Source organism: Balaenoptera ricei, chromosome 8 (assembly GCF_028023285.1).
Source record: "Balaenoptera ricei isolate mBalRic1 chromosome 8, mBalRic1.hap2, whole genome shotgun sequence".
Classification (NCBI taxonomy): domain Eukaryota; kingdom Metazoa; phylum Chordata; class Mammalia; order Artiodactyla; family Balaenopteridae; genus Balaenoptera; species Balaenoptera ricei.
Window position 1 is genome coordinate 92,216,226 of NC_082646.1, and position 9,522 is coordinate 92,225,747.

Genomic DNA, 9,522 nt, shown 5'->3' on the forward strand with positions numbered 1-9,522 from the left:
TTGCATTGAACTATAGAATTTTAAAGTTTAAAGTCATGTAGTTAATTTTCCAGAAAATTTTTCTTATTCTTTGATTTATTTATTTTTACTATATGGCCTTATTTTACAGATAAAATAGCCTCGTGAATATCTAGGAGAAAAAATTATTAGAATTTTTTCAAACATTTTTTTCTGTTTTTTAATTTTATTTTTCTATTTCCACTGTGATGAGTTATTAGATATTTTTATCTCATCACTTTCCTTTCATGTTCTAAGCTTTCTTTAGATATCTTGCAACCCATGCTTCATATCTTTGAATATATGAATAGGACTAATTGTTATTAGTTTGGGATGCTAGTGTGGCAATAATCTACAGTATGCAATCAAAAATGATTTTGCTTTGTTATTATTGGAAAGTTAATACATTGAATAACTCTTCTTTCTTCACAATCTTCCACACCAAACATACCCCACCATCAATGCCCTTGGATAACCTCCTTTCTTTACCAAGATAGCTCTACCTTATCCAACAGGACTCTGATTAAATGTAATTTAGTTGATGGAGATATTCTGAACATTCATCTAAGATAAGTCCACCTAGTATGCCTCCTGGGGTACCCTCCACATTTCTCTTGACTCCTTATATTCTAATTGTTTATTCAGTATATAGCTCTGTAGTGGACCAAGGGTCCATACTATGCCAGCCTTGTTCATTTTTACATCCTCTTTCCAGTATTGTGCTTGCCACCTGTTACCACACATAAATGTAAGCTGAATACCTGAGTAATTCAATGAATGAAAAGGTCTACATTCTTATTTATAATACTTCAGCTATTACCAGAAATACAGAAAGTTATTGCTGTTATGTATTAACATCGAACTTCATCTATAAGACTTAACGTATATAAAATATTTTCTATTCTTCTTGAACATCAGCTTCATGAGGCCAGGGATTTTTGTCTGTTATATTTACTTTTATGTACCCAGCATTTAGACGAGTGCCTGGGACATATTAGGCACTCAATATAATTGTTGAGAGGACACTCAATTTATCTAAAATCATTTTAATTTTATTCCCCATCATAAAATTTTTATTTTTTTTACTCATTTCTAATGTGGTTCAAACACTGATGTGGGCTTGTGGGCTGGTGCCTCTCATGATCTACCACATAAATGTTGTCACTTTCAAAAACAAAACAAAACAGAAAGCTTCCTCTATGATTTCTAAGGAATTATTTCTTAGGCAGATTACTGGAATCAGAGATGACAGAATTATTTTGAATGGTGTCATGATGTATATTTAAATATATTATCAGGAAAATATCATAGCCTTAGCCCAGTTAATAAATAAAAGTAAGTGAGACAGAGGAAGTAAGGGAAGGAAATATATTCTTATTTTTTGTCCTTAAGTGTTCACTGATAGTTTTAGTTTTTATTATCTTATATGAAGCTATTCATCTCAAAATATTTTCCTAAAAATGTACTCTTTATTGTGGCTTTATTGTGGGAGAGGAAGAAAATTAAGATGCAGGGCATCGTAGGCAAAATGAAAAATTAGAATATAGTTGACTCTTGAATAACAGGGTTTGAATTACCTGGGTTCAGGTATACATGTATCTTTTTCAATAAACACCTACTACAGTGTTACAGGACCCAAATGGTTGAATCTGTGGTTGCAGAACCAGGGATACTGAGGAATCGCATCTACAAATTGGGGGACTTACAAGTTATACATGAGTTTCCAACTGAATAGAGGGTCAGCACCCCAACCCCCTGCATTGTTCAAGGGTCAACTGTATAATGTAAGGGACTTAATTTTTCCCTTATTTAAATTCAAATTGAAGATCACATAAACTGACTTAGTGATGTGATAGTCTGAAATAAAACTTCAGAGGATTTAATGTTCATCCATTTCTAGTCTCTGTTTCTCTGAAAACTAGACAATGAAAAAAGTCATTAAAATTTCTTCAACTGCAAGTAACTAGACTTCATCAGAGTTCACTCATTTTCTGAAAAGACTTCCTTTCCCTAGCATCTAACATTTCTAATCCAAATTGTGGGCATCTTAATTCTTTTTTTAATAAGCATCAATACAGCATTAGGCAAATAAGCTATTAAGGGTAGACACCTTTCTTTTTATGCAGAAAAATTTTCCATATTATGCATGTTAGAGTCACTTCAGGAGAGAAAAAAAAAAAAAAAAGATCTTAAATTCAATCCAGGCACATGCATTCCAAAGTGCACTCAGCTCTGTGTTGTGCTCCCAGAGTTTACAGTTACCTATTTGACTTGGATTTAAAGTTTCAACAGAACAGAATATGGGAGAATTCCCTGATGATAAAGTTATTGCAACTTGAACATAACCTGGAAGGCCTTTCTGTATTGAGTGTCCACTGCTTAATTTTGCCACCACTACTCCTTCAACTTGGAGTGGCTGACAAGTAAGTACAGAAAAGAAAAAGACTGAATAACTCCATTTGTCTTGTGCTACCAGCACATAGTTGCAATGCAATGATAAAGCAACACCAATAAATCTGTAATGGACAAAGAACACTGGCACGTGGGTGTATTTTCTGTTCTTCAAATAATCAAGGGAGGGGGGTAGAAACAACAGTATTGACAACAACAACAACAAAACAGAAAAATACACACACACATGAGACTCTGATTCCTACCAAGAAAACATAGTCACAAAACTGTTCTTCCCATGAGGTATATAGATCATCTCTGTAAATCAGTCTTGTTGACAGAAAGTGTTTCTTTGCTGTTGAAAATAGTGTTCAAAGTTAATCTTCAGGAAGGTGCTTTATAATTCTTCACTCTAAAAGAAATTTGGGATTTGAGGAAACATTAAACTCTAAATAATGTATACTGATCACTAATAGTGTTCTTTGAAATGCCTGCTTATAGCTTACTTGCTTAGGTGAGAAGAGACTGAACAATAAAACTATCATGTACATGAGCAGATTCTGCCAGAGTTATCTGATGACATTATAAAGGAAAGGTCAGGTCACTGTAAAATTCTGGTTCCAATCAGGAAGGTTCTATTCTTGCCAAAAGGAATAGGATGTATCATTTTCCCCATTCTAGCACTGAGGTTGAAAACATTGTTCATGGAAGCAAAAATGGAATGTAGGACCTAGAACTCAGGAGACATTTCAAAGTAATAATAACCTTTAAAGTTAGGGAAAGCTAAACTATAGTGTTTAAAAATGCAACCTTGAATTTTAAAACTATATAGGAAAGTAGGGAGGTTATTACAATAAACATTAGAGTGATGATGGGTTTACCCTCACTTTGGAAGGGTGAGATAAATGATATTTGAGAGGAAGCATGTGGAGAACTCATGGGGTGACTAACAAGGGCCTGTCTGCTTTCAATTTTGAAGGTTACAAGAGTGTTTCTGTTAAAGTTCATTCAGTTGCACATATATCTTAGGCTGATTTCTTTGTGTTACTCCAACAGTTGAAAACGTTTTAAAATATAAAATATGTTATCTATAACTATATGTCAATGATTTCAACAAGACATATGGGATAAGCATGAATAATATGTAAAAAGAGATTGTGATGGTTAATTTCATGCATCAACAAAGTAAACTTTGGTGCCAATTTGGTCAAAAACAGTCTACACGTGATGGTATTTTTTGGATGTGATTAACATTTCAATCAGAAGACTTTGAATTAACCATACATACTACCCTTTACAATTGAGTGGGTCTCATCCAATCAGTTGAAGGTTTTAAGAGAAACAACCTAGCTTCCTCAAAGGGAGGGGATTCTTCCTTTAGACTGCTTTTAGATTCAAGAGTGCAACATCAACTCTTGTGGAAATTTCCAGCCTGCTGGCCTGCCCTGCATATTTTGGAATTGCCAGACAGGGTCAGAATATTTGGAGAACCCTCGTACAAAGATAAAGGAAATATTTGTAATATGAAACAAGAGCAAGATGCCATTATGAAAGAAACAAATAGAAATATAATGTATGGAAAGTATGAGTTGATATAAAGACCACAAAAGAAGGAATGCAGAGTAGAAAGGATGTGACTCAAGGATGAATTAGCAGATTAGATGACTATATTGAGAAGTTCTATAAGACAGCACTGAAGAATAAAAGAATAGAAAATATAAAGGGAATTTAGTTGATAGGGAGGAGAGGTATAGGATTGCCAATATCTGAATAATAGTAGTTGTGGCATACATAAAAATTAAATATGGATAGGAGGAAGTATTTACAAAGTTAATAGAGGTGTATTTTCCAGAATAAAGAAAGATGAACCCCAGATTGACAAAGCTCACAAGATGTAACACAAAAGATTTGTAGACTCATTGTTATGATTTTTTAAAAAACTACATCAAGAACTATTAAGAATCTGAAACTTTACCCCTCTTACTAGCTAAAAAGTCTCTTTGTCAAAGTTTTCACGAAGGCTGGCAATAGATAAAGACGGCTGGGTCAAAGACTGAGGCAGAATGAATATCAGCATGTTTGTGTCAGTTCTCCTTGCCCCTCAGTCCAACTGGAGTGATGCAGATGAGCCCAGATGGATGCCTGCACACAGTGAGATGCATTATTAGGGAGAAACCCTGATCGAAGGGAACTTGGATCTCTTTTAATGGGCAGTAAGCCTGCCCACCTTTTGCTCCTTAGACAGGCACTGTATCTGTCCTCCAAGGCTGTTTGCTATGGAAATAACTTTTTTGATAGTCTGGAACAGAGGACATTCAGTGTGTGTAGAATTGTGAGTCACCTATGGAGAACTGTCTCCCTACCTACAAAATATCACCTAAAATAAGCAAGAATTAAATTATTTTCAGACTTCTCCATAGAAACATTAGGTGATAATATGGTAAAATAGATACGAAAGTATTAAAGAAAAAGAATTTTGAACTCAGAATGTCATTTTCAGAGCTTTATTGATGTATAATTGACATAAAATACAATTCATATATTTTAAGTGAAAAATTAAATGTGTTTTGACATATATAAAAAACTCTGAAAGAGCCTCAACCATTCAGATAATGAAAATACTCCATTATTTCCAAAAGTTTCATCCTGGACCTATTTGCTATTTTGTGGATTTCTGCTCTTTGGGTTTAGTTTGCTCTTTGTTTCCTAGTTCATTAAAGTAGAAAGTAAGGTCATTAACTTGCTGCCTTACTTCTTTTCTATTATAGGTGCTAAGTGCTATAAATTTTCCTTTTACTACTGCATTAACTAAACTCTACAGAATTTCACATCTTGTGTCATTATTTTCTTTTAGTTCAAAATACTTTCTAATTTCCATATTGATTTCTTCTTTAATTCATGGGTAATTGAATAGTATATTATTTAGCTTCCATGTATTTTTGGTTTGTTTCCAGATACTATATTATTATTGACTTATAATTTAATTCCACTGTTTTCAGAGAACACCATTTATATATTTTGAATCCTTTTAAATTTTTTTAAGACTTCTTTTGTGACCCAAGTAAGGTCAGTCTTGGGGAATATTCTCTGTACCATTGAAAAGAATTTATAGCCTGTTATTGTTGGGTGAAATGTTCTATAAACACCAGTTAGGATAGGTGGTAATGCTCAGATCTTCTATATCCTCATTGAATTTCTATTTACTTCCTTTATAAATTATTCCAAGAAGCATATGAAATATATGAATAATACTGTATTTGACTTTATCTGATATTACAATAGATATCCCAGTTTTCTTTGATTAGTTTGAAAGGTATATATTTTTCGTTCTTTTAAATTTAAATTATTTGTGCTTATTTTTAAGCGTTTCTTTTTAGGCTCCATATAGTTGGGTCTTTTTATTTTATATACTCTGATAACTTCTGCCTTTTAATTGGGGCATTAAGAGCATTTACATTTAATGTGGTTATTCATAGTTTTGTTTTTAAATCTCCCATACTAGTGATTGTTTCTATTTGCTTAATTTTCCTATTTTTTTCTCCCTTCTTTGGGATTGAGTATATTTTATGATTCAATTTTATTAACTTTGTTGGATTATTTGATATAATTGTTACTTTAAATGTTATAGTATAAATCTTTAACTTTTTTTCAATCTATCTTCAAGCACTATTATGCCACCTTATATATAACATTAAAAAACCTTATGATAATATACTTCTATCTCTTCCTTCCTGCCCTGTGTTCTATTATTTTATATTTTACTTATATATGTAAACTCCATATTGGTTTTATTTTGGTTTTAAACAGTTAATTACATTTTTTAATTTATAGACTTTATTTTCTACAATGGTTTTAAATTAACAGAAAAATAAAGCAGACAATACAGAAAATTCCCATAAGCCCTCCAACCCCATACAAATAACTTTGCCTATTATTAGTATCTTGCATTTGTATGGGAGATTTGTTATGACTAATTAATCAATATTGAGACATTATTATCAACTCAAGTCCATACTTTCTTTTAGATCGTCTCAGTTTTTGCCTGATATACCTTTGCAATTCCAGGATGCCATCCAACATACCACATTGCGTTTATTTATCATGTTTCCTCTTAGCTATTAACAGTCTCTCAGACTTTCCTTGTTTTTGATGACCTTGGCAATTTTGAGGAGTACTGTTCTGGTATATTAGAGGATTCCTGTTTATTGGAACTTGTCTGATGTTTTTCTCATGATTAGATTGGGGTTAGGAGTTATTGGGAGGAAGACCACAAAGATAGTGTTATTTTCATCAAATCATTTCAAGGGTGCGAGCTATCGACATGACTTATGTTGGACTTGATCACTTGGCTGAAGTAGTGTTTGTCAGATTTCTTAACTGTAAGTTTCTCTCCACTCCCTTGTATATTTCATTCTTTGGAAGGAGATCACTATGTGCAGCCCACATTAAGAAGTGGAATTACCTTTCAAGAATTTAGAAATTAAGCAAAATAGTCATATATTTCCCCATATATTTACCAATATTCTTCATTCTTTTGTGTAAATTCGTATTTTTTCCTGTATCATTTTCTTACAGACTGAAAGCTTCTGTTAATATTTTTTGTAATGCAAGTCTTATTGTAATGAATTATTTCAGCTTTTATTTGTATGTAATAGCTTTTATTTCAGCTTTTTTTTTTATTTAACATCTTTATTGAAGTACAATTGCTTTACAATGTTGTGTTAGTTTCTGCTGTATAACAAAGTGAATCAGCTATATGTATACATATATCCCCATATCCCCTCCCTCTTGCATTTCCCTCCCACCCTCCCTATCCCACGCCTCTAGGTGGTCTCAAAGTACCGAGCTTATCTCCCTGTGCTATGCAGCTGCTTCCCACTAACTATCTATTTTACATTTGGTAGTGTATATATGTCAATGCTACTCTCTCACTTCGTCCTAGCTTACCCTTCCCCCTCCCCATGTCCTCAAGTCCATTCTCTATGTCCTCAGCTTTATTTTTGAAAGACATTATCATTGAGTGTAGAATTCTAGGTTGATTTTTTTTTTTCTTACAGTACCTTAAAGATACTGTTCTACTGTCTTCTGGCTTCTGATGATACATTGCTTCTGATGAGAAGATACATTCTGATGGTACATTGCTTCTGATGAGAAGTCCACCGTCACAATTATCTTTGTTCACTATACATAATATGATTTTCTCTCCTCTGTCTATTTGTAAGAGGTTCTCTTTATCAATGGTTTTAAGCCATTTGACTGTAATGTGCTCTGATGTTACTTGCCTCATATATAAGTGTTTAAAGTTTTTTGAGTTACTTGTATCTGTGGATTTATAGTTTGTACTAAATTTGAATGCTTTGGGGCCATTATTTCTTTCTCTACACAGGGCAATCCAGTTACATGTAAATTAGACCACATGGACTTTCCCACAGTTCACTTATGATGTTTTAAAAACTTTTTGACACTTCTTTTCTTCCTATGTTTAACTTTGGTTAATTACTGTTACTGTATCTTTAAGTTCATTAATATTTTCTACTGCATTGTTGAATGTAGTGTTAATAACATCCAGTATATTTTTAATTATATTCATACTAAGTTTTCATCTCCAGAAATTTGATTGGTGTCTTTTTTATATTTTCCATGTCACTACTTAATATATTTATGTTTACCGTCTTGTATATATAAAAGGTAGTTATACAAATTCTTTCAAAGTCTTAATCTTCTAAGTCTGTCATCTGTGCCATTTTGGGGTCTGTTTCTATTGATTGAATTTCCTCCTATGTATGATCCCTATTTCCTTTCTTTTTTGCATACCTACCTGGTAAGTTTTTGTTTGTTTTTGTTTTTAAATTTTTATTGAAATATAGTTGACTTAAAATGTGTTAGTTTCAGGTGTACAGCAAAGTGATTCAGTAGTTTATATATATATGTGTGTGTGTGTATATATATATATATATACACACATATATATGTGTGTGTATATATATATATATATATATATACACACACACACATATATATATATGCATATCGATTCTTTTTAGATTCTTTTCCATTATAGATTATTATAAGATACTGAGTATAGTTCCCTGTGCTATATAGTAAGTTTTTTTGGTTATCTTCTTTATACATTGTAGTGTGTATGCTTTAATCCCTATCCTGGTAAGTTTTGATTAAACGTAAGATGTGATTTTATCTTGTTAGGTGCTGGATTTTTACATTCCTATAAATATCTTGAACTGTGTTCTGGGACATAGTGAAGTGGAAATAGTTGGATTCTTTCAAGACTTGCTTTTGTACTTTCTTAGACAAGATCTGAATGACTTTTAGTATAGGACTAATTTTCCCCCACTACCCTTGTGGTAACTTTCTGATATTCTATTTAGTGCCCCAGGAATTACAAGGTTATATGTTCTGGCTAGTGGAAACAGGGACTATTTCTGGTCTTGTGTGAGCTTTGTAGATGATTTTCTCTCATGTGTGTGATAGCCAGTGCTCATCTGAGAAAGCAACAATATCTCTCTGCTGATGACCAGTGTTCTCTCCTTCTGCTGAACTATCCCTCTTTGTACTATGCCCTGCGAACTGTAGCTAGTAGATGTCTTGGTACTCCAAACTCAGATCCATCTCTGACTTATGGAGATCACCAGGCTTGGCCTGGGTTCTCCCACCATACACTGTAGCTTGGTACCTCTCCAGGCAGTAACTTGAGGTGAACATAAGGCTCACCTACTTTGTTTTCCCTCTCTGAGGCTTCACTGTATTATATTTTTCTGCATTACAACTTGGACTTAAGTGGTAGTTCTCAGTTAAAAGTTGTTTATTAGGATATAGAGGGATAGTTCATAAAAATAATGGTTCAGTTCTAAAAGAAAATAAATAATTTAAACATGTATGTAACTATACTCTCTTTCCCCACTTGCTTGAATTATGATACCAAACTCTCAATTTTATTTTCTAGTTTCATCTCCACTCTTTAAAAAGAAAAGAAAAAAAAAGACTACTTTAAAGAGACTGTAATTTAACATTTTTAATGCAAAGATTTGTTATTTTTCTCTACAAATCCCTCAAAATGGATTGATAATCACCTTACTAGAAGTTTCATGCTTTTTATCCCCTCATCCCCTCAATTAA